The sequence below is a fragment of the Neolamprologus brichardi genome, chromosome 14 (assembly GCF_056152115.1).
Source record: "Neolamprologus brichardi isolate AB-2024 chromosome 14, ASM5615211v1, whole genome shotgun sequence".
Classification (NCBI taxonomy): domain Eukaryota; kingdom Metazoa; phylum Chordata; class Actinopteri; order Cichliformes; family Cichlidae; genus Neolamprologus; species Neolamprologus brichardi.
The window spans coordinates 29,282,767-29,308,509 of record NC_142117.1 but is presented as its reverse complement, the minus strand read 5'-3'; the positions used below and the strand labels follow the sequence as shown (position 1 = coordinate 29,308,509).

The window sequence follows — 25,743 nt, the reverse complement described above, 5'->3', positions numbered from 1 at the left end:
TTGAAAGCCTGATGCTTAGCCTTGCCCACCCCAGATGTAAAACTCAAAACCCAGTCTTATTTGTTATCATCTATCGTCCACCTGGGCCTTACACAGAGTTTCTGTCTGATTTCTCAGACTTTTTATCTGATTTAGTTCTCAGCTCAGATAAAATAATTATTGTTGGTGATTTTAACATCCATGTAGATGCAAAAAATGACAGCATCAACATGGCATTTAATCTGTTATTAGACTCATTGGCTTCTCTCAAAATGTAAAAGAACCCACCCATCACTTTAATCACACTCTTGATCTTGTTTTAACAGATGGCATAGAAACTGAACATTCAACAATATTTCCTGAAAACCCTCTCCTGTGTGATCATTTCCTAATAACATTTACGATAATTGATTACACAGCAGTGGGGAGTAGACTTCATCACAGTAGATGTCTTTCTGAAAACGCTGTAACTAAGTTTAAGAATATAATCCACCCACTGTTATCATCTTCAATGCCCTGTACCAACACAGAGCAGAGCACCTACCTGAACGCTACGCCAACAGAGGTTGACCATCTTGTTAATAATTTTTTCTCCTCACTACGTACGACTCTGGTTACTGTAGCTCCGGTGAAAACAAAGGCCTGAAATCAGAAGTACCTGACTCCGTGGTCTAATTCTCAGACACACAGCTTAAACCAGATAACTTGTAAGCTGAAGAGGAAATCGCGTGTCACAAATTTAGAAGATCATCATTTAGCCTGGAGAAATAGTTTGCTGATTTTTAAGAAAGTCCCCCGCAAAGCCAGAACATCTTACTATTCATCACTGAAGAAAATAAGAACCCTAGGTTTCTCTTCAGCACTGTAGCCACGCTGACAAAACGTCTGCTGTTGAGCCAACCATCCCTTTAACGTTAACTAGTAATGACTTCATGAACGTCTTGACAGATAAAATTTTAATCATTAGAGAAAAAATTACCAATAATCATCCCACAGATGTAACATTATCTACAGCTGCTTTCAGTACCATTGATATTCCTTTAGACTCTTTTTCTCCAATTGATCTTTCTGAGTTAACTTCAATAATTACTTCCTCCAGCACCTTGTGATGTTTTATCTAGAAAGGTGCTATATAAATAAAGTTTTATTTACTTAACTTCAGTAACTGCTTCCGCCAAACCATTAACGGGGTTCAAGCCCCGGCTTGGACAGTCTCGGTCGTTGTGTCCTTGGGCAAGACACTTCACCCGTTGCCTACTGGTGGTGGTCAGAAGGCCCGGTGGCGCCAGTGTCCGGCAGCCTCGCCTCTGTCAGTGCGCCCCAGGGTGGCTGTGGCTACAATGTAGCCCAGAGGCCCACGAGCCTGCTTGTTGTTGGTGTGTGTGTGTGTGTGTGTGTGTGTGTGTGTGTGTGTGTGTGTGTGTGTGTGTGTGTGTGTGTGTGTGTGTGTGTGTGTGTGTGTGTGTGTGTGTGACTGGATGTGTAAAGCGCTTTGGGGTCCCTAGGGACTAGTAAAGTGCTATACAAATACAGGCCATTTACCATATGATCAACTTATCTCTAATAATCAGCTATGTAACACAGGCCTTCAAGCTGGCAGTAGTTAAGCCGTTGCCTAAAAAGCCATGTCTTGACTTAATTGTCTCAGCTAATTATAGGTAGGGATGGGTACCGGTATCCGGTGCCGTTCTGACATAAACGGTAGTAACCAGACCGAAAAGCAGCGCACATTTCGGTGCTTTTTTCCTCCCTGAGATGTCATACACTTTGGATTTCAGCCAATCATTTTACCTTTGCGAGTGTAGTAGGCGGGCCCAGGTATGTACGTTCTTTTAGAGCAAAGCTACAGATTAAAAATGCCCAAGGCGAAGTGGTCAAAAGTCTGGCTTTACTTCACAGCAAAAGATGCAAACTCAGCAGCCTGTAACAAGTGCTTTAAGGTGATACTGTGCAAAGGAGGTAACTCCTCGAATCTGATGAAACACCTGACGATGTATAGCATTTTGTTAAAAGCCGAGAAATGCGCCGTATTTAATAGCTTGCTGCAAGACCTCACATCGTGCATATCTACTGCGGGTGTGGTGCCTGTTATATGACCCGGAGTTAGCAACATCCCCCCCAAAGCCCGAAGAAGAGTCCTGGCCCCTAGCCCTACCAGTGTAGCAGAAATGATGACGGATGATGATGGCAGCAGCAGCCGTTCTTCTCTGCGTGAGTAGCCTAATGTTGTTCATGTGTAATTTATGTTGAGTAGGCTAACCACGTTATTACATTAATGCATGTAAGGTGAACTAGTAAACACAGTTGAAGTTATATGCGGCTGTCTTCTTGTTTGATGGCAGGTACTCCCTTCACCCTGGCCAAAAAGGCTAAAATGACCAAAGAAAAAATGGAAAACAGCTAAACATGAGAGGTTTTTAGACAAAGTTTATTTTTTCCATTGTTTAAGCACTGCTTCCAGCCAAGAGTGATACCATAAATCCCCTATATCTGCAGAAAAGACTAACACTGTTATCTTTTTACAAAAAAAAACAGCTGAAAATGAGAGGTTTTTGGACCAATTTTGTGTTCTCCATTCTTTAAGCACCGGTTCAAGCACCGTTTAAGCACCGGCACCGTTTCAAAAGTACCCGTTTGGCACTGGTATCTGATAAAACCTAAACGATTCCCATCACCAATTATAGGCCAATCTCCAACCTTCCTTTCATATCAAAAATCCTTGAAAGGGTAGCTGTTAAACAGCTAACAGATCATCTGCAGAGGAATGGCTTAATTGAAGAGTTTCAGTCAGGTTTCAGAGCTCATTACAGCACAGAAACAGCTTTAGTGAAGGTTACAAATGATCTTCTTATGGCCTCTGACAGTGTACTTATTTGTGTGCTTGTCCTGCTAGACCTTAGTGCAGCGTTCGATACTGTTGGCCATAATATTCTATTAGCGTGATTAGAACATGCTGTAGGTATTTCAGGTACTGCGCTGCAGTGGTTTGTATCATATCAATCTAATAGACTCCAATTTGTGCATGTAAATGGAGAGTCCTCTTCACACACTGAGGTTAATTATGGAGTTCCACAGGGTTCAGTGCTAGGACCAATTCTGTTTACATTATACATGCTTCCCTTAGGCAGTATCATTAAAAGACAAAGCATACATTTTCACTGCTATGCAGATGACACCCAGCTCTATCTGTCCATGAAGCCAGATAACACAGATTAGATAAACTGCAGGAATGTCTTAAAGACATAAAGACCTGGATTGCCGCTAACTTTCTGCTTCTTAATTCAGATAAAACTGAGGTTATTGTACTCAGCCCTGAAAACCTTTAGAATTATGGTATCTAACCAAATTCTTACTCTGGATGGCATTACCTTGGCCTCCAGTAACACAATGTGAGGAACCTTGGAGCAATTTTTGACCAGGACATGTCCTTCAATGCACATATTAAACAAACATGTAAGACTGCTTTCTCCCATCTGCACAACATCTCTAAAATTAGAAATATCCTGTCTCTGTCATGGTCCTGGGTCGGTGACCCAGCGCTTTAAGTTTATTATCTGTTAGAGATATTCTTTAACAAGCAATCAGGTATAATGAAATAACACTCAGACACTTGTAACAGTTCAACGTGCACGGGTGAGAGCTCAAAGGAGACTCACACCCCTGCAGCAGCTTTCTGCCTTTATTTATACACAGCATGAAACATACAAGAAAGGAAGTAACATTCTTATCTAGTCAAACAGGCAGGTGCGACTTCTCGTTATGTTCTTAAAAGGTCATGTTCTTAAAAGGTCGTTTCTTACTCTTGGGTGGCGGTTTCCTGTTAAAGTTAGATAATGTGAGAGCAAACAAGTCTTTTTAAGGCAAAGTGTAGACAGTTAGTTGTGCAGCTGGTTGAGTGCAAACAGAAATATGAACACTTTTAGCTTTAGTATTTCAGCAATAATGATTAATAAAATGTCTTAATAATAAAAATCTCCTGACATTCCCTCCTGTTGTTCAGATTTCCATAATAACAATACTGCTATATTTTTCAATTCATAACCTCTTGTCTAAGCATTTTCGGTTTGAACGTCATTTTTAACAGTCTTGAGTTTGAATTAAACTTCAACATTATCACATGAATCATTTTCCAAAACATCTTCCATTTGAGGCAGTGTTACATAAGCGTTGATAGAGGTCATCACCATGTTTGATACCATTTTCTTCAGACAGGGTATTACACATGTTGTGAAAACACAAAAGTAAAATTCCAATAAAAACAAGTCCTTTAATCAGTAGGGACTTCCAAGAACCACTTAGCAACCATGTGAGCTAATCTTCAGTGCTTGTGACAGTCTTGTTGCTGAGCGTCCTTAATCTTTCTCAAGGCATTCAGAGCGTCGGTCATGTTTTGTGAATGCACATTGTCTGGGATGTATGTACAGCATGTGGTGTTAAACAGTACACACAAACCTCCTCCTTTTTCAGCTAAAATCATGTCCAGTGCGACTCTGTGTTGCATCACTACAATGCGTATTGCGTCGATTTCTTCATTTTGTGCCTTGTTGATCTTTACTTAGGCATTTAGGAACAATCCAAATCGGTAGTCAAGTGTCTCAATCCTGAGCATGTTTTTTCCAGTTCCCACCCAAGGGAACAGGGAGTGGAGAACTTTTTGACCGGTGGTCCATAACTTGAAGTTCTTAGGCACATCTGATCCATAAATTGAGTCATGTGGCAACACTTCAGCGACTTCATGCTTTGCTCTTGATGTGCGTGCGTGTGTCTCTGCTGTGATCTTGAAGGTGTGGTCTGAAATTAAATATAGGAGCGCACGTACCTGTCCAGCCAGGTGGTAGTACGAAATATGCGCGTTGTCCACATAACCAGGCCATTCCTTGTACCCAGTATGTGCCGTTAGACGGACAGTTGTTTTTTACGGGAGCTCCGTCTCCGTGTGTAACTGTCCCTTCACAGTTTGGTGGTTCCAAGGGCTCTGGTTCCGTTTGTCTGTTGATAGCAAATGTTATGGTTCCACTTTGTTGGGTTGTCCAAGAACACAGGGAAATGCATTGAGGCGCTCTTGTTTGTGACATTGAAGTTGATCCAAAACAGCTTGTCACATGTGCCTTTGCGGAGTCCTATGGCAAGGGGGTTGCTGTGGTTTAGGATAATTCCAGAATATTGGTGGCCAATACTAGCGAAGCTTGCTGCACATTTTACTTGAGTCATGTTCATAGGTTTACCATGCAGTGTAGCATGTTGTGTTGTTGTGGGCATGTGGGAACAGATGTAGCATTCACCGTCCTTGTCACCTGCCTTGGTGACGTCATGAACATACCAGTACCATGCGTTGTTCATCCATGGGTGGATGTGATCTTGCGTTATGTCAGTTAAATGTGAATTGTCATGTGACCATGCTCTTTTTTTTTTTTGCAGATTTCTTTTGTAGCTGCCTTGCAGTGTGAATATTGCATAGAGAGCCACCAGTGATAGGAGGATCGCTGATAGCAGGAACAGTGTCTTCATGGTGACCAAGCACACTAAAACCTCAGGTGCGTAGACTAGGGCGAGAAGAACAAGGGCGGGCTTTTTGCCCAATCGGCCCTCTCTCCACCACTAGAGCACCGGTGAGATTCTAGGGAGCTGGCGTCTTAGCCTGATGCGTCCTGTACCTTTTTACAGTGGCTTTGGTGGATCCACGAGGGTCTCTCTGCTATTTTGCAGGCGGTAGGTGTGGTAAGAAGGACTTGGTAAGGGCCCTCCCACCTTGGTGAACTCCAATTTTTCCTTTGGAGTACTTTGATCAGGATCCAATCACCTGGTTTCAACCTGCAAAACACTGGAGAGATATCACTCGGCAGTTGGTTGTTTAGCACAATCTCTTTGTTTTCAAGCAGTTTAGTCATCCATTCAGCTAGGGTGGTTTCCCTTACTGATTTATCTATGGGTTCACTCGTGATTGGTAGTGGAAATGGTCTACCATGGATGATTTCAAAAGGTGTGAGGTTTTTGAGAATTTTGTGTTAATCTCATCCACATTTTTACTAGGCCTACACACTCGGGCCATGGCCTTCCTGTTTCTTCCATGCATTTTCTTAATCTTTGTTTTATTGTACCGTTAGTTCTTTCCACTAGTCACACACAACGCCAGCTGTTTTGGCAGTGTTATCACTTCCAATAGTTGTTTTAAAAGATTTCCGTGTTGCACAGGGTTACCGGTAGAAGTAACCATACCTCTGTTTTGCCAGATTTTTGCAAAATGATGTACTGCTGCAAAAATATATTGGCTGTCTGTGTGTATGTTTATTTTTTGTCCCTCATGCAGTTGACAGGCTCTGATGACAGCAGTCAGTTCTGCGCTCTGAGCAGAGTGTGAGGAAGTTAGTGGTTTAGCTTCTAAAACCTTGTCAGCTGTGGTTACTGCATAGCCCACACAGTTTCTCCCCAGACTATTTTTGGATGCTGAGCCATCTACAAAAATGTCAGTGAAGGTCAGTTGCGGTGTGCTATGAATGTCAGCTCGTGGTTTCGTTTCCTCATCTAATTTTTGCATGCAACAGTGTTTTTCTCCGTCTGCTGAAGTGGGGAGAAGTGTGCTTGGGTTTAGCTGTCCACACTTCTCAATTGTAATGTGTGACTGTGATAGCAGAATGCCTACATATGAGAGCTGTCTTGCATGTGTGAGATAAGACAAGTTTGCTTGCAGTAAGATGGAGGTTACAGCATGGGGAACTTTGACAATCAATGTGTGTCCTAGAACAATGTCTGCAGACTTTTTTACTGCTTCTGCAGCTGCTGCGCAGGCCTGTACGCACGTGGGCAGTCCCGAGGCTACAGAATCTAATTTACATGAGTAAAAGGCGAGTGGCCGTTGTTTTTCCCCGAAAGCCTGAGTGAGTACGGCCTTCATATAGCCTGCTCCTCCGTCTACATGCAAATAAAATAGTTTGTCATAGTCTGGCAAGGCTAAGACTGTGCATGTTTGTAGGGCACGTTTCAAATCATTAAATGCTTTTTCTGCTTCTGGTGTCCATTCTATTTCATCTTTCAGTGCTAGATTTTTTCCATAAATTAAGTTTTGCAAAGGTTGAGCTAACAGAGCATATTCAGGTATCCAGCATCTGCAAAAGTTGCAGAGACCTAAATAAATAACTTATCATTTGTTGTTTTGTGAGCGGTTTTGGAGCATTCTGTACTGCTAGTTTTCTGCTGTCTAACAGTGTTCTCCCTTCCCCTGTGAGCTTGTGTCCAAGGTATGTGACCTCTGAGCTCCACAGTTGTAATTTGTGCTGTGAGACTTTGTGGCCCTGCTCAGCTAAATGTTGTAATACTGTCATTGTGTTCACTTTGCAGTCTGCCTGTGTGTTTCCCGTGATCAGTATGTCATCTACATACAGGAGAAACTGTCCTGGGGCAGGGAGAGTGCAAAGTGACATGGATTTCCTTAAAGCTTCTGCATACAGGGTGGGGCTGTTCTGGAAACTCCGAGGGTAACCTTGTATATGTGTACTTCTGATTATCAAAGGTGAAACCGAACAGAGCCTGTGAGTCAGAATGTAGCGGTACAGAGAAGAATGCATTTGATAGGTCTATAACCGAAAACCATTGCTCTTTTGGTGTTACTTGATTTAGGATTGTGTGTGGATTTGCTACCACAGGTGGGATTTGTTCTGTTACGTCATTTATTGCTCTGAGGTCATGTACTAGGCGATACTTTCCTGTGTTTGCTTTTTTCACTGGAAAGATTGGAGTGTTACAGGTCACTTCGGTTGTTTTTACTGAAATGCCTGCTTTCTCCATATCTGCAATTACTGGCCTGATACCTGCCTTTGCTTCTGCTGTTAAGGGATATTGTGGTTTGACTGGCCTGTAGGTTGTGGTGGTTTTTACTACAACGGGATCTGCTCCTTTAATTAATCCTACATCTGTCGATCCTGTGGACCACAGCTTTGTGGGCAGTTGTTGCAGTTCTGGGTGTAACTCTAATGAGAGTTCATGTCAGTTCTCACTATCTTCCTGCACGTGTACATCAGTGCTGTCAATCATGTGGGTGGCTGGGTGGGTAGTCAGTACCCACCCTAATGTGTATCTCATGCATCCTGTTCTGTGACCTTGAAGCCACCCCTCATGTGTTTCTTCAGTTTTTTCATATCTGTCCCTTTCAACTTGAACGAGAACGCGGCCTAAATCTTTCCACTCAGTGCTGTCATTGTGTGCTACTGATACATGTGGTTTTGGCATCCTGTTCACTCGTTGCACTATTTCTGGCTGAAGTACAGAGCAGACTGCATTACCACTTTGAGTGACATATAGGTGCTGCAATGTGAGCATTTGTGGGCCTAGTTTATGCACCTGTAAGTCATACATGGGGTCATGACCTGGGCTTTGTTTGAACCTCAGTGTGTTGTGATACTCTGTGTAGCCCTGCCGTGTTGAGTGGGTTGGCAGATATCGATTTGCTATGTGTTGCAAAGGTTCTAGTGAGGGCAGGTCTAATGTCCAGTAGTAGTGGGGCTCTCCCTGTCCTTCACATACATTAATCTGACAGTCAGTGAGGTTTTGCTCTTCATTCAACATTAGCTTAGCATACATGCCTTCTGGCCCTGGCAATACACCTATTTGCAGTTTTCCTAAGGAGTCTCTCCCTAGAAGGTTAACTGGGCAGGATGGGTCATATATACATGGATTTTTGCAGCTGCGTCCACTGTCTGTATGTACTAACAGTAGGCTCTCTGTTAAAGACTTAATGCTGGTGTGCCCTGATGCTGATTTCACTATCATGGTGTTACTGGAGTATTTCAGATTCGGTGGTTTTTGATTTAACACCGTTTTGCATGCTCCGGTGTCGCACAGCATATTCATGGGTTGGTCGTTTACATGAATAATTACTGTGGGTTTATGTTCAGAGCCTAAAAGTAATTGTTGTATGTTATAGATTTCAGTTTCATCCTCAGTGTTTTGTTCAGCTTCAGTATTTTGCTCTAGTCACATACTTTCTCTGTCACTATGATTCTCTTTTTTGTTTCTGCAGTCTCGTGCAAAATGTCCTTCTTTTCCGCAATTATAACAACGGTTGTCTCTTTCATTTCTTTGCTTCCTGTTACCTTTGTAACCTCCGCTTTTCTGTCCCTTTCCTCTGTGTTGATTTTGTCTCTGTCCTCTGTATCCACCAGAAAATGCTATGACACCTGTGTGTCACCTGTGTACAGTGAAAACACCTCCTTTTTCCTTCTTTTTTAGCACTCTAGTTGCGTGCTCTGCATATTGTAGGGCATCTGCTAGATTTCCTGTGTTTATTGTCACCCAGTGCTTTTCGACATGGGCTCTGACTGCGGGACGTAGACCATTTAGAAATGCATTTTTTAACTGCTGTTGGTAAGGTCTTTCTGGGCGGTCTTCATAATCTAGGCCTGAATGTTGTCGGAAAACCGGGCGTAGCCGATCGAGGAAGTCTGATGCTGTTTCGGCTTCCTTTTGTTTTACTTCTCCTATTTTGGAATAATCTGCTCTGGGGGCTAAACGAACCCTAATTCGTTCATATAAGTCTGTCAAAGTGTTCACTAAATCTAGGGAATCTGGGCCAAGAGGTCGGTCTTTGTCATCTGCACCTGTAAAACCGTCTTTCACTGTCCCCATTCTCAATCCTAACAGGTCTTGTACTACTTGAAGCATTTCATGACCGTTTAGGCCCCATTGAGTTCTAATTAGCTCCACTGCGTCTCTCCACTGTTGGAAGCCTTCATTTAAAGGTGGAACATCCTTTTCTACATTTTGTCTGTCGGCTTGGGTCCATGGTCTAAAAGCATACACAAATGGGTTTATATCTCTTTCTTCGTTCTCACCACCTATCAACTGTCCATATCTGGGATTAGGTGCAGCTATCATTGGAAAAATTCCGGGGGGTCCTGGAGGATCTACAATACCTCCCATGTCCCTGCCTGACGGGTCTTTCCCTATGTCTTCCTGTGGCTTTGTTGTCATACAGTTTAATGCACTTCGGGCTTGGGCATAAGGATTAGGATTAGGTCGACTAGTGAAGGGATTTTTTGATTGTGGCTCTGGTGCTGACGGTGTTGATACATAAAGTGGCGGCTGTAGGCTTTGTAATGTTATTTCCTTTTTGTCTATTTTCACTACGTCTGTCTTCCTCCTCTTTCCATGCTTTGAAATATTTTAACTCTTGAGTACGTTTAGCTTTCTTTTTAGGACTTTTTACATTGTTTAATTCTGCTTGGAGGGTCTCTTTTAAAGTTGTCACTGCAGAGGGATTACATTTTCCCTCCCACGCAGGGCATTTAAACTTTTTTGGATTCCTCCATCTGTTTGCACTAATTTGTCCGGCGCCTGGACATTTTTTCTCTAGCCACTGCTCGTCAGCAGTGAGTTTTGTTGATTTATTACCCATTTTCACTAATTTGTTTTAAATGTTTTATGTTTAGGTACCTTGAAAATTACAGCTTTTTAACTTTTACACACACAGACAGCCGTGGTGCTTTCTCTGGCACGAGGGATGAGGGAGGTTATTAACACAGCCTTCTACTTTCAAGCTATCCTTGAAAGCGGTGTTAATTTTATGTGATGAAGCACAACCTTTTCCTCGTCCCACCAGTACGTGAGCAACCAGTCGGCAAACAATACGGTGGAATAGTTCAGCCTCCCTATTGTGCTGTAAATGTAACTTATTCCACCAACAAAACAATAAAACAGAAATATTTTGCGCATTTAAAGGTTTTTATTATGACACTTTCCCTCTAAAATAGCTACCAACCCTCTTTCAGGCGAGCATTTACTTTTAGAGTTTCCTATAATAGCTACCAGTCCTCTCTTAGGACGAGCAGTTACATGTAGGAATAGCGTCAACTCTTATTCGAATTTTTCGCAAGATGTGGGTGAGTGTTAAATATTCACCTGATTTATTTCGTGGTTGTTTAGGTCTGCTCCATCAACCCCCAACGTTGTGGACCATTTTATAAGAACGCTGGCCAGAACCCGAATTATAGCGTTTTTGGGCTTTTTCCTCTGCCTGGAGAGGAGCTGTCGACAGACTTCAGCGCGGGCTTCTCACGACGTCAGGACTTGATGAAGGTTTCCTATTGGAGCATGAAAAAAAAAAATCAATGTCCAATCCGGCTCGAAGGACCATTAACAATGTTAGAGATATTCTTTAACAAGCAATCAGGTATAATGAAATAACACTCAGACACTTGTAACAGTTCAACGTGCACGGGTGAGAGCTCAAAGGAGACTCACACCCCTGCAGCAGCTCTCTGCCTTTTATTTATACACAGCATGAAGCATACAAGAAAGGAAGTAACATTCTTATCTAGTCAAACAGGCAGGTGCGACTTCTCGTTATGTTCTTAAAAGGTCATGTTCTTAAAAGGTCGTTTCTTACTCTTGGGTGGCGGTTTCCTGTTAAAGTTAGATAATGTGAGAGCAAACAAGTCTTTTTAAGGCAAAGTGTAGACAGTTAGTTGTGCAGCTGGTTGAGTGCAAACAGAAATATGAACACTTTTAGCTTTAGTATTTCAGCAATAATGATTAATAAAATGTCTTAATAATAAAAATCTCCTGACATTATCATTTTTCTACTTTATTCTGATTTTGTATTTGTTCTTAGGGTTTGAGTTGTGTGTTTCTATCATCCCTACCTGTGCCTCCCCTCTGTGTTCTGTTCGTGTCCCCAGTTGGTAGTGTAAAACAGTCTGAGTTTCCTGTTTTATTTTGTAGGTTTGTCTCGTTATGTCCATTAGTTCCAGCTGTGTCCCCGCCTGTCTGCCATTTCCTAATTACCTGGTGTGTGTATTTATACTGCGTGTCTGCCTGTGCTCCTCGTCGCGTCGTCTGTGTTCATCCTCTGTGTTACCCTGCATACTCCGCATTACTCTGTGAATCCCCTGCGTGCTCTCCCTGCTGTCCTCCCTTCATGTTCAGGTTTGCTACTCTTTGGTTTAGTTTCTCCCAGTTTAGTTCATCCGTAGTTCTGTTTTGCCATCCCCACTTTGTTTGGTATTCTTAATAAATCACCTCACATCTGAATAAGTGCTGCATTTGAGTCCTCCTTCCACACATTACACGGCTGCTGCCCCAGTCGTGACAGTACGACGCGACCACAAGATGGACCCAGCAGCACTTAATCCGTCTAAGGAGCTACGGGAGAATCTCATCGATGCCACACAAGAGCTCATTGACCTGTGGCTGGAAAACCCGGATGACAAGTCCCAGCGCGCTATAGAGAGGCAGCTACAGCGTCTGGTGACCGGTCTCCCATGGCTTCTGGGCTCGCTATATCCGTGGGAGCAGGAATTTCTCCTTTTTGATCTTGGACTTCACCCCCCATCTGCATTCACTTTCGAGTAGCCAGATGCGGTGAGTGAGCGGGATACTTTGGCTTCCCCAGATTCCGGGACTTTGTTTTCTGGGGCTATTCAGAGTGGGATGAGAGACAGTATGGGTAACTTACCTACCTTCGTGGTAACGGACCCTTCCCAAGTGGGTATCTATAAACCCTCTGCAAAACCGAAAGACTGTGTCTCTGCCGCTCCTTCCGAGCCAGGACTTGATCGCCATTCACCGGCTCAGTTTTGTGTCCAGCCACTGGCTTCCCAGTGTGTAGCTCAACCGTTTGCCTCCCTAGGAGCACAATTACCTGTTCTGCCACCACTTCAGTCAGCCACTCAGCCACCATCACCACTAGCATCACTACAATGGTTCAGTTAATGGCTGAGTCACAATTTTCATTCGCCCCTCTACAGGAAGCTATGCCCATACACCCCTTAAAGGACTGTTTTTCCACCGCTGTTTCTGAGCAGGGAGACAAACTGTTTCACAATGGACCTGTTCCTCAAAAGCTGGCAACATTAGAGACTACTACTCACTCCAGGGCTTCCCCAGAGGCTGGGTTACAGCCCTCAGCTTACTCTGGTCCCCTGGAGGCCAAGATGCCAGCTATGGACTGCACCTGGCTGTCACTGCCTGAGCAGGGTTGGGGCTCTGTGCAGCTACAGCCCTCCTCGTGTGTGCCAGAGGCCCACGAGCCTGCTGGTTTTGTTTTATGTGTGCCAGAGGCGCCCATGCCTATTGGTTTTGAGCCTGTTTTTGCTGGGGGGCCGAGGGGCTCGTCCAGCCTTCGCCATCGTCAGCAGCTTCTGCTGAGGGGTCTCAGGAACCGCTTCGGCCTGCTGCTTTCGCTGGGGGGACCGAGGAGCCCATCCAGCTGTCGCCATCGCATGCACCACCACCATCTGCGGCTTCCACGCCGCCGCCCGCAGCGACAGCCTCGCCTGGTCCAGCTTCAGCCTCAGCTTCGCCCGGTCCAGCTTCAGCTTCAGTTTCATCTACGCCTGGTCCAGCGTCGGCATCAGCTTCATCCACGTCTGGTCCAGCCTCCGTGTTTGCATCCACGTCTGGTCCAGCCTCCGTGTTTGCATCCTCGTCTGGTCCAGCCTGACCCGGCCTCTGCTTCAGCTTCGCCTGGCCCGGCCTCTGCATCAGCTCCAGCTCCAGCCCCGCCTGGTTGGGCTTCAGCAGCAGCTTCTGCCTCATCCTTCTCCTCATCCTTGCCTGGTTTTGCTGCTGGCACGCCGCCAGCCGGTCCACGTCTAGCACTTCATCATCACCGGCCGTTTTCTACGCCGCTGGCTGGTCGTCATCGCCATCGTGGACGCCCTCCTGAAACGAGGTTGTCGCCGCCACCGCCTTCCGCGTGGATGGCCTCCTGAACTGTTTGCGCGCCGCCACGGCCTTCTTCGTGGACAGCCTCCTGAACTGTTTGTGCGCCGCCACCGCCTCCTTTGTGGACGGTCTCCTGAACTGTTTGCGCGCCGCCACCACCTTCTTCGTGGCCGGCCTCCCGAACTGTCTCAGCCCGGCCTTCTGTGCTTTCGGCCCCCGGGCCGGCCCCCTGAACTATGTTTTGGACTCTGCTCCCCTATGAAGGTTTGGGACCTTTTGTTTGGGACTCTGGGGCCTCCATTTTGGTCCTGGTCCGAACCCTCCGTCCTGGGCTTGGTGGGGCTTTCGGGAGCCAGCCCTTGAGGGGGCGGGGGTACTGTCATGGTCCTGGGTCGGTGACCCAGCGCTTTAAGTTTATTATCATTTTTCTAGTTTATTCTGATTTTGTACTTATTCCTAGGGTTTGAGTTGTGTGTTTCTATCATCCCTACCTGTGCCTCCCCTCTGTGTTCTGTTCGTGTCCCCAGTTGGTAGTGTAAAACAGTCTGTGAGTTTCCTATATTTACTTTGTAGGTTTGTGTCTTGTTATGTCCATTAGTTCCAGCTGTGTCCCCGCCTGTCTGCCATTTCCTAATTACCTGGTGTGTGTGTATTTATACTGCGTGTCTGCCTGTGCTCCTCGTCGCGTCGTCTGTGTTCATCCTCTGTGTTACCCTGCGTACTCCGCATTACTCTGTATTACTCTGTGAATCCCCTGCGTGCTCTCCCTGCTGTCCTCCCTTCATGTTCAGGTTTGCTACTCTTTGGTTTAGTTTCTCCCAGTTTAGTTCATCCGTAGTTCTGTTTTGCCGTCCCCACTTTATGTTTGGTATTCTTAATAAATCACCCTCACATCTGAATAAGTGCTGCATTTGAGTCCTCCTTCCACACATCACACGGCTGCTGCCCCAATCGTGACAGTCTCAGAGTGATGCTGAAAAACTAGTTGATGCATTTATTACTTCCAGGCTGGACTACTGTAATTCATTTTTATCAGGATGTCCTAAAACCTCCCTGAAAAGCCTTCAGTGTTAATAGACCTCTCTGCATTGAATCATACCTGTTATTAATCTCTGTCTCTCTTCCACATCATGTCTTTATCCTGTCTTCCTTCTCTCACCCCAACCAGTCGCGGCAGATGGCCGGCCCTCCCTGAGCCTGGTTCTGCCGGAGGTTTCTTCCTTCCCACTGTCGCCAAAGTGCTTGCTCATAGGGGGTCATATGATTGTTGGGTTTTTCTCTGTATCTATTATTGTACTTTGTTGTGATTTGGCACTATATAAATAAAATTGAATTGAATTGAAAAAGGATAAGCAGAAGTCCGTTGGACCCAGTAATTTGAGTTTATTATGTTTTGGTTTACTTTTGGATTTGGATTATTCTTTATCTTTCTCTGGTACTTTGTGTTTCAGTTATCTTGGTGTTTTGGATTGTTTTCTCATTCTCTTGTTGTGATGATGTTTATTATTAGAGTTTCATGTTTCTGTTTATCCATGTTTTAGGAATTGTGGTTTCATGTATTATTTTCTGTCCGCCCCTCTGTGTCGAGTCCGTGTCTTTTAGTGTTTCATGTTTCCTGTTTTATTGTGAAAGTCTTTGTCTTAAGTTAGTGTGTGCAGCTTTGTTCCCCCTGTCTCGTTAGCCCTGATCTCTCCCAGCTGTGTCTCCCTCCTGTTGCCCATTCCCTCATTACTACCCTGTGTTTTCCCGTGCTCGGTGTCGCGTCGTACCATCAGATTATGTCTGTGTGTTTCTGTTCTCCGCATTCAGTGTTCACGTCCTGTTTTGTTTTCGTACCAGCAATAAAGCTGAGGTTTTTGAGTTTCAAGTTGGTGTCTGAATTCTGTGTTTGGATCCTCCTCTCCGCCTGCCCGCACACAGAGCCCTGACAGAACGACGCGACCAGTAATGGATCCAGCGGACTCACGCTTCGCCTCTGAGGGAGAGAATCTCGCGCTCCTTTGGGATTACTGTTGGAGGGTCTGGAGGCCCTCGCCACTTGGTACTCTCAACGACAGCAGCATTTTTTGCCAAGGTTTATCGCCAAATCGTTTGATCCATCCTTGAAGAAGAAATGCAACCCTCGCCATCATCACCCAACCACACTTCCATTCTCTCCTGTAGTACGGACTGGTGCAGTTTTCATTTCCACACCTTCAGCTCAGTTAGCTGCCCAGCAGCCACCTTCAGTTCAGTTAGCTGCCCAGCAGCCACCTTCAGTTCAGTTAGCTGCCCAGCAGCCGCCTGTAGTCCAGTGTTTCCTGCCCAGCAGCCGCCTGTAGCCCAGTGTCCAGTGTTTCCTGCTCAGCAGCCGCCTGTAGCCCAGTGTCCAGTGTTTCCTGCTCAGCAGCTGCCTGTAGCTCAGTGTCCAGTGTTTCCTGCTCAGCAGCCGCCTGTAGCCCAGTTAGCCGCCCAGTCACCAACTCCACCGCCACTTTCATCTCAAATTCAGTCACCCGTAGCTCAGTCTTCACCCCCGCTACCCATAGATCTGTCACTACCACAACCAGACTTTCTGCAAACCTTGTTACAGTCCATAGCCCAGTTAGTAGAAGAATCATTAGCTTTGTCATCTGCTCAGTCAGCCACTCATCTTCACCCTCAGTCGGGGGCCCCAATTGCCTCTGGCCCTGCATCTGCTCCAGCTGGAGGGCCCGAGTCGCCCGTCCAGCCTCCTGTCTCCGCTGGAGGGTCCGAGGGGCCCGTCCAGCCTCTTGCCTCTTCAGCTGGGGGTCCGGGAGGACCCAACCAGCCTCTTGCCTCTTCAGCTGGGGGTCCGGGAGGACCCAGCCAGCACATCCTCATGTCTGCTGATGGTTCTGGTGAGACCGTTCAGCCACCACTGGCTCCACCGCCTGCAACCTCAACATCCACGCCGCCTGCAGCATCGCCGCCGTCAGGTTCCGCAGCCATCCCGCTGCCGCCTGGGCCAGCCTCCGTGACGTCGTCTTCGTCTGGTCCTGCCTCGTCTCCGCCTTCGTCTGGTCCTGCCTCGTCTCCGCCTTCGTCTGGTCCTGCCTCGTCTGGTCCTGCGGTTGCCACACTGCCGTCAGAGCCAGCTTGACCTGTTCGCCTCTGCCGGCCGTTTTCCAGGCCTCTAAGTTGGCATCATGGCCTTCGGGGACGGCCCCCAGAAAGAGTTCGTCGCTGCCGCTGGCGTCGCGGCCGACCTCCGGACCTGCTCAGTGGCCGCCACTGCCTTCCAAGTGGTCGGCCTCCTGATTGGTTTTGCCTGCGCCGTTGCCGTATGCACGGTCGGCCCCCAGAACTGATTGCCCGTCGGCCCCCTTAACTTTTCATGGACTCTTGAGCTCTGGTTTCATTTTGTTTTCGATGTGCTTTCCTGCGTATTTGGACTCTGGTGCTCCCTGTTTTTTGTTTGGTCTCTATCCCTTGTCCTGGACCCTCTCCGCCCACCCTGGCCTGGTGCTTTGTGCTTTTTTTGTTTAGGGCTGTCGGGAGTCAGCCCTTAGAGGGGGGGCACTGTCATGGTTAGTATCATGGTTGCACAGTATCATGCAACCATGATACTATCGCGAGAAACGTTACATACAGCTTTGTTTGACAGAAATGAAGGAGAAAAATGTTTTGTTGGTCATTCATTTTTGTCATGACATCACTTTGATTAGTTGAGTATCTGAGGCTGAGACCACAGGACTGTAAAACATGATTGTTGGGCTTCATTTCTGTACCAAACAGTTATTTCAAGAGTAGTTAGTAAATAACAATTAGCTCATGTTGTTCATGAGACTAAAATCATCTCACTGTGGTAATGTAAATATAATATGGCCAATATTATAGTTATTGTCAGATTATTATGAGATATATATATATATATATGGCTTTAAACTAAGTTAACGCTGAAAGTACAAACATCACTAATGTCACACAACTTTGCCGGCATGTGGCCAACAGCAATGTTTTATTGTTCTTCGTTATTAAACATTCGCACATAAATAAGTGAAGTCATATTCAGTATGTACTTTTGACAGTTCACTCTTCGGCCGCTCCCTTCTGCCGTATTTTGTGGCAAAATTATCCACACCCACCGCCGCGCAGTGGCGGTCCTAGCCTGTTTGGCGCCCTGGGCGAACACTCCCTCTGGCGCCCCCCCCCACACACAAACACACACACAAAACATATTAAGGATTGTACATTAACATAAAACTGTTGTACACACACACACACACGAAGAGAGAGAGAGTATGCATTGTATGCAAACGGCTACCAAACAGCCATCATAATTCGTCATACAATGAGAACAGGACAAATCAACAATTGACAATGACTAATTAATATTAAAATCTGTAACATAATGTATTGTTTGGAGTTTAGTCTGTTACTACTTTTACCATTTCTTCTTGGAGCAACTGTAACCCACATAATTTTGTTAGGGATTAATAAAGTATTCTGATTCTGATTGTTTCAGGATGACCTGCCATTATCCAATCACACATCTGCTTACCTGTATCTTTTGCTCGTTTCTCCTCCTCTTCTTTTCTCTTTTTTCTAAACTGAGGACCTGATGGCTTTGAACTTTTCTTGTCCATCTTCCATTGGTTTTAATGTTGCACTCCAGTATGAACACAAATCCCCCAACCCGAGGATCAGCACAACATAACCTAACAGACCTACACCTTAGTTCACAGAATCACTTTGTCTAGGGTTTATTTCTGGGATTTCACACAACCCTGGATTCAAATCATGAATACATAATGGGCTTGGATTTACAACATTATGAATGAAATGTGCTCTATTTGGAAGCAGCAGGGGCCTCCTGCTTTTGACGGGTTGTGTGTGAGACTTTAAATCATCAAACTGTAAATTATAAATTTTAAATTGTTATTGATCCCTTTACCCCGAGTCCTAAAGTGTATATTTATTTTCTTACTCTTCTTATATTTATTGTTTGTTTATTTGCACTGCTTAACTGGAGCCTCGTCGTCTCGTCTCTCTATATACTGGACTGTATGTAGCGGAGATGACAAAGTTTACTTTGACTTCAGCAGCGAGCAGGCGCACCGAGGGCTCTCGCGCTCACTTTTCGTGTATAGAATTTCGAAAAAACATCGGTGCAAATTATAAGTCTGTATTATAATGTCTGGTGTTTTCGTGTTTATTGGTTTGTTTTTATTTTGTTTTACTTTGCGAGTTGGTTATTAGATGCTGCTCCAGCCGGTCAGAGAATCCCCCGCCGCCCCGCCCTCTCCTCTCTGCGCCGCAAGCAGCAGGCGCACCTCGCAAACGAAGGGCGTCCTTACTCCCAGCAAATGGGCGATAGAAAGCCGATCGGTGCCTGTGACATTCCCAATATGCGCTGGCATGACGTCGGGGCAGCATGAGTACGAGCATTTTTTATTTTTTTTGCCGATGCCCGTGATACCGCCCCCCACCGAGATGCCGCCCTGGGCAACCGCCCGTGTCGCCCGTATCTAAAACCTCTACTGCCGCCGCGCTATGAATTATGGGATATATGGGACCACGAAGCGTGCACCGGACCACGCTTGATATTTGGGGAAATCGACAGCGCATTTGGAGTATGCATTTCAAGTACACTTCGAATTGGGACAGCCGTCGTTGCGTGGTGGTGACGTAATCACACTTAAAATGCGTACTTCAAGCGTGCAGACCCTGAATTGGGACACAGCTACAAACTACACCCTTTTTGACTTCTACCTCAAAGCACACTGTGTGCTGTCGATCTTACGTGCTGCACAATAACATTTAATATTTAGTATTTACTGTTATATTCCCATAGATCATCGTCATGATGTTGTTTATTATATTGCTCTTTTTTGTTCTGCTTGTTTTATCTTTTTTCTTTCTCAACAGGTGATAGATATATGTATTTTTTGTCTGCTTATTTTGTTGGTTTTTGTTTTTTTTGCCCTTTATCACAATTCCTCTTCCCCACTGTTTTTCTTTCCCTATTTCTTTCTCCCCTTTCTTTTCCCCAGTCAAGTCTGTCCCGTTTTTAGCAGGTTAAAATAAAATAAACAATAAAAGGCTAATCAAATAGATCAATACGGCAAGGCTGGGTTGGTCGATTTGGTAAAGTAAATCCGTTGGGCATCTTTATTTGCTTTTTGACAATAATTCTGATGGCAAAAGAGCCAAACGGGACAGGCAAAAAAAAAAAAAAAATTTAAGGCATGTGATCAGAGGCAAATGCTTTCATAGTTCTATGTAGCTACATTTTAGATATTTAAAACACGGAATACATATTGTGTTAAGAAAAAATGAGCCACTACAGATGCATCCAAAATTTGTTCCGGTGGGATGAGCTGACAAAAAAAACAGAGGTGAACTGGATCTATGCTGAATCTGGTCAGTCGGTCCCCATCTATTTTGGATTAATTCAGTCATTTCCCCAAGGGCCAACCTGACTCTGTCTTCTGTACCACTGTTCCCCTCGCCAAGTCCTGTCAACCACCATTCATATTCTGGACGATCTAGTTTAAAGTCCCTGAGCTCAAGTACATAGTGTTTCACGTCACCTTCTTAGTTCATAGTTAAATTGAATTGAATTGAATCTTATTTTGAACATGTTGAAAAAATACAACCACATTGAAATAAAAAAGAGACAGACAAACAAAGCAAAACAATCTACAACTATCTATCTATCTATCTCCATATACACATATTTAATAACCCCAGTAACACCATGCTAGTTCATAGCATCTCACAGTTTACTCAAAGCTTGTCTTCCTAGTCTCCACTTCATTCATATTTCCTAGTATGTCACAGTTTGCTCTTAGTTCACATTCACTGTATTTCACAGTTCATGTTCTTATCCTCTTGTACCTTCATGCCACTGTAAATAAAACCCTTGTTCACGTCAAAGTTCTGTTTCTTGGTTTGAATTTGTTTTTGGGTCCACTCCACATTCTGGCTTCCAGCTGTAACAGTTATCCACTTTTCATTAACTGCTTTAGCAAGACAAAATACAACAAAAATTGATATGTGCACTTAAAAGAGGGAATAGTGAGGAAAAATGCCTGAAGAAAAAACAATACATTTTGCATCTGACTTGTCTTCTCCGTTTTGAATTGTAAGGTATTAGCAAATTCTTTTACCTATATTATCCACAAATGGGACCATGAAGTCTCTGCTGGGTGGGTTACAGATGAGCTGAAGTAGCCACATATCTTTAAAATACACCTAGCATCAGTAAACCTACCAACTGGTCAATTTATGTGTCATCAGTTTTAGGATATAAATGTCTGATGTTTTTCAAGTCTTTCTTACATGTGTTATGCACTTGTCTCTATACAGTTTAATATAATCAAAGGCAGAAAAATATACAAAACTCTGCTATTTTAAACTTTGTCATTTATGGAAAATTAAGAGACAATGCTTCGTACAGAAAGGACAGTTTTCACTTAACTGAATACCTCACAAACAGACCTAGTACCTGTCACAGTCACATCACTTTAGGTTTTAAGACATAGAGCCAAAATAATGGGATGTAGTCTCACTTGTTGCACTAACTACAGGTGATTACCTCCTCAGCAAACAACAACTTTTCAATTCTTTTAGGTCAGTTATGTTGAGTTTACTACAAAGTCTCCTGAGTATACCATCAATTACCTATTTAGAAGCATCGATGCTGAGGAGAATGGGTGCTAGGGGATGATGACAACACAGTAGAAGGAAGTTACATGTGTAATTATTATTCTTAGTTGCTGTAAGCTTCAAATTAATGATGCACAGTCATTTTTCAGAAAACTGCAGGGAACGCAGGAGAAGACGTTTGGCTCTGGAACAGAATGGAAGGTTTCTCCACTGGATTTGATTTTGAACTTTGATTTTTAAAAGGAAGATCTTACATTTATTAACAAAACTTTATTTAACTCTTAGAAGTACTTCAAACACATGTTTCTTCTCTATGGCAGGTAACAACTCAGTGAATGATGTTTTTTTGCAACGACCAGTTAATGACCGGGTCATTATTGTACAGATCCTGGTAATAATTTTTCTTTGCATCAACATGTTGCTCATTGTGATCTTTGTTAAAAAGGAATCCTTTCACACATCTGCACGTTACATCTTGTTTTTTGTAACACTGCTGTCAGACAGTGTTTTGTTATTGCTGTCAGATGTTTTGCTTATATTGACCTATTTTGAAATTACAATACAAGTGTGGTTGTGTATAATCATCACTATTTTTGTGCTTATGTATACTTTTGTCACACCAGTTACTCTGACAGCAATGACTCTGGAGCGCTATGTGGCCATTTGTATGCCCCTGCGTCATGGACAGCTCTGCTCCACACACAGCACTATGTACTGTATCCTGATCATTCATGGTGTCAGCTCTGCCCCTTGTATAATTATTCTGTCCATGTTCTTTGCTTCTGCCTCACTTAAGTTCTACAAGCAATCCATGATATGTAGTGTAGTGACATTTACTCTTTACAGATGGCAGGATCATGTTCGATCAGCTGTGTTTCAATTTTATTTCTTGATTATGGGCACCACTATTGCATACTCATATGTTCAAATAATGAAAGTGGCCAAAGCTGCATCAGGAGATAAAAAGAAGTTGACACATAAAGGACTCAAAACAGTGATCCTTCATGCTTTCCAGTTGTTGCTCTGTCTCATTCAGCTGTGGACCCCATTCATTGACACTGCAGTACTTCAGATTGATTTCAGGTTATTTATAGATGTCAGATATTCTAACTACATTATGTTTAGTATTGCTCCAAGATGCCTGAGTCCTCTTATCTATGGCCTCAGGGATGAAAATTTTTTTCTTATACTAAAAAGTCTTATGCCTACTTCCTCCTGTTCAAAATAAACATAATTTGAGTTACATCAGAAATGTAAATGTTGCCATTCATATTTCCTCAGACCATACAGGAAATGACTGGTTAAATATGCAAGAATAATTTCATGTAAATAATTAATTTTAAATTATTAGTAGTTTTGCAACTTGCTTTCCTGTATATGTTCAGTGATGCTATATTGTTATGCATTTAAACAAAACTCTGCAGTTACATGTCACTTTTCAGGTGCAGTTTACACATACATTTAAAATGAGAAAATAAAATTTAAATAAATGTTAAGTGTATCTACACAATTTGTCCCAGGGATTTTTTTTCCTGATAGAAGATGATTCACTTTCTCAGAATGAATTGTAGAGTTTTTATGATGTTGCAGCTTGATTGATTTAGCTTTATCTGTTATGAATTGTTGCAACATAATTTAACTGAAATTTCCAAATGATTGAGTATGTGCAACATGACAAGACCTAAAAAATATCATTGAAAGTCAGGATTATGTGACAAACAAATGATATATGAAAACAAATACTACTTTTATTTTATTGCTGTTATGTGAATGGGGAAGAATGATGAAGATGGAATAACGTTAATTTGAAAAACTTCTTTGGTACTGATCATAATCCTACGGAGCCCCACAAGGGACATGGGAGAAAAAAAAACTAAGATGAACTTTTGCAAGATCTTTTTGCGAGATCTCGCAAAAACTTTGTGCAGATTCTGCTAATAATTTGTGTTTGTATCAACATGTTGCTCATCCTGACTTTTATAAAAAAAAAATAAGAATCTTTTCACACATCTACATATTATTTTCTATAACATTTCTGTTGGACAGCATTTTGTTATTTGTGAGTTATATCCTGGTAATCTTAACCTATTTTCATTTTGCAATACAAGTGTGGTTGTGTATAATCATCACTATTTTTACGCTTCTGTATACTATTGTCACACCAGTTACTCTGACAGCAATGAATCTGGAGCGCTATGTGGCCATTTGTATGCCCTTGCGTCATGGACAGCTGTGCTCCACACGCAGCACTATGTACTGTATCCTGATCATTCATGTTCTCAGCTCTGGACCATGCATAATTATTCCGTCCATGTTCTTTGCTACTCTCTCACTTAACTTCTACAGAAAATATGTGATTTGCACTGTTGAGTTGTTTATTCTTTACAGGTGGGAGGATCATGTTCAATCAGCAATACATCAGTTTTATTTCTTGATTATGAGGATTATTATTATTTTCTCATACGTTCAAATAATGAAAGTGGCCAAAGCTGCATCAGGAGAGGATAAGAAGTCATTACACAAAGGCCTCAAAACAGTGGTCCTTCATACTTTCTAGCTGCTCCTCTGTCTCATCTAGCTGCCTACCCCATTTATAGAAAACACAGTCCTTCAGATTCATTTTAATTTATTTTGAAATTTCAGATATTTTAATTATTTATTATTTAGTATTGTTCCAAGGTGTCCTCTCATTTATGGACTCAGGGATGAAAAATTCTTTTTTGCACTTAAAATCTTTTGCTTACTTCATCATGTTCAAAAGAAACCTAATTTGACATGCTATATCAATTATAATTATAATGTTGACATTCATTGTTAAGCAAAGCATTCATTCATTTTCATTATATTGATTATTTATTAGTCTTTATCCTTCCACTATTTGAAGAGGTGGTTTTGTGTTTAGCTGTTGTGTATGTCATGTGTTGTTTTACTGTAACAAGAGGAAACCTTTATGCATTTGACTTTTCAATCAGAAACTATTTGTCAGGGACAATTTACCCTTTTAAATAAATGAATGAATTTAAAACTATCTAAATAAGGATGTGATCTGGTAGTCTTTTCTAACTATATAGCCATATTCCAGTTGAATCAGTAACACACAATGCCCAGATCTATGTTCATAACAATGCACAGTTTTTAAAATAAATATTTATCTTTTAATTTACCATTTTATCATATAATTATTGATTTTCAGTTACAGAAAGGAAAATCAGATTTATCGCTCAATATGTTCAAAACTGCGATTAGATGCTCAGATAGCTATAGCCTCTGTGGTGGTTCTTTCCCTTAAGCCAGCTTTTTTATTAATTAACCAATTATCATTTATGTTTTTCATTAATTATTCAGTAAAGTATTTATTTACTTGTGGTATGTAATAACCTGAGTTTAAAAATAAAATAAAACTGATTTTGGTTTTGACTGAAGGCAGCATGGTGGCACGGTGGTTAGCACGCGGCAGAAATGAACTTCCTCCGAAGGGTGGCTGGCCTCTCCCTTAGAGATAGGGTGAGAAGTTCGGCCATCCGGGAGGGGCTCAGAGTAGAGCCGCTGCTGCTCCAAATCGAAAGATGTGATGGTTTGGGCATCTGACAAGGATGCCTCCTGGGTGAGGTGGTGCGGGCATGTCCCACCGGGAGGAGGCCTGGGAGGAGGCCCTGGGGCAGACCCAGGACATGCTGGAGAGATTATATCTCTCAGCTGGCCTGGGAACACCTTGGTGTTCCCCCGGATAAGCTGGAGGAGGTGGCTGGGGAGAGGGAGGTCTGGGCCTCTCTGCTTAGGCTGCTGCCCCCGCGACCCGGCCTCGGATAAAGCGGATGAAGATGGATGGATGGATGGATGGATGGACGTTTTGGTTTGATTTTGTATTTTTGGTTATTTTCTTGATCTATGGTATGATGAAGATGATGATGATTATTTAGTATATTCCAGCTTATTCTGGTTTAGGTTTAGTTCTGCCCGTGTAAAGTCTGTTTCTTAGTCTGCGTCCTTGTGTATTGTTTCCTTTTTTATTTTGAAGGATTGTGTCTTATGTCAGTGTGTCCATCTTTGCTCCCCCTGTCTCGTTAGCCCTTATCTCTCCCAGCTGTGTCTCCCTCCTGTTTTCCATTCCCTGATTACTTCCTTGTGTATATTAGCCCCGTGTTTGCTCTTGCTCGGTGTCGCGTTGTACCATCAAAATATACCTGTGTGTTTCAGTTCTCTGTTGGCAGTGTTGCCTCTCTAAGATGATGACCAGAGGGGCAACTGGTTTCCTGTTCAATAATGTGTGGTGATGTGATAAAGAATAGAAAAAGGGACACACGTTGAGCTGATGTCAGTTTCACAACAGGAAGGTTTATTCTTCCCAACAGCTTAGAACAGCTTCAGGTATCACCACACTAACTGGAGGAAACCTGGTCTTGTTAGGAGAGACGGCATCCATCCCACTTTGGATGGAGCAGCTCTCATTTCTAGAAATATGGACAAATTTATTAAACCCCCCGAAATATGACT

The 25,743-nt window shown here is 43.3% G+C and overlaps 3 pseudogenes; 2 read left to right on the top strand and 1 right to left on the bottom strand.

The window, feature by feature from the left end:
* Positions 1–4,076: 4,076 nt before the first annotated feature.
* LOC148098961 (uncharacterized) lies at positions 4,077–5,487 on the bottom strand (annotated as a pseudogene).
* Positions 5,488–21,562: 16,075 nt separating this feature from the next.
* Positions 21,563–22,488, top strand: LOC148098960 (odorant receptor 131-2 pseudogene; annotated as a pseudogene).
* A 413-nt stretch (positions 22,489–22,901) lies between these two features.
* Positions 22,902–24,023, top strand: LOC148098959 (odorant receptor 131-2 pseudogene; annotated as a pseudogene).
* Positions 24,024–25,743: the final 1,720 nt, after the last annotated feature.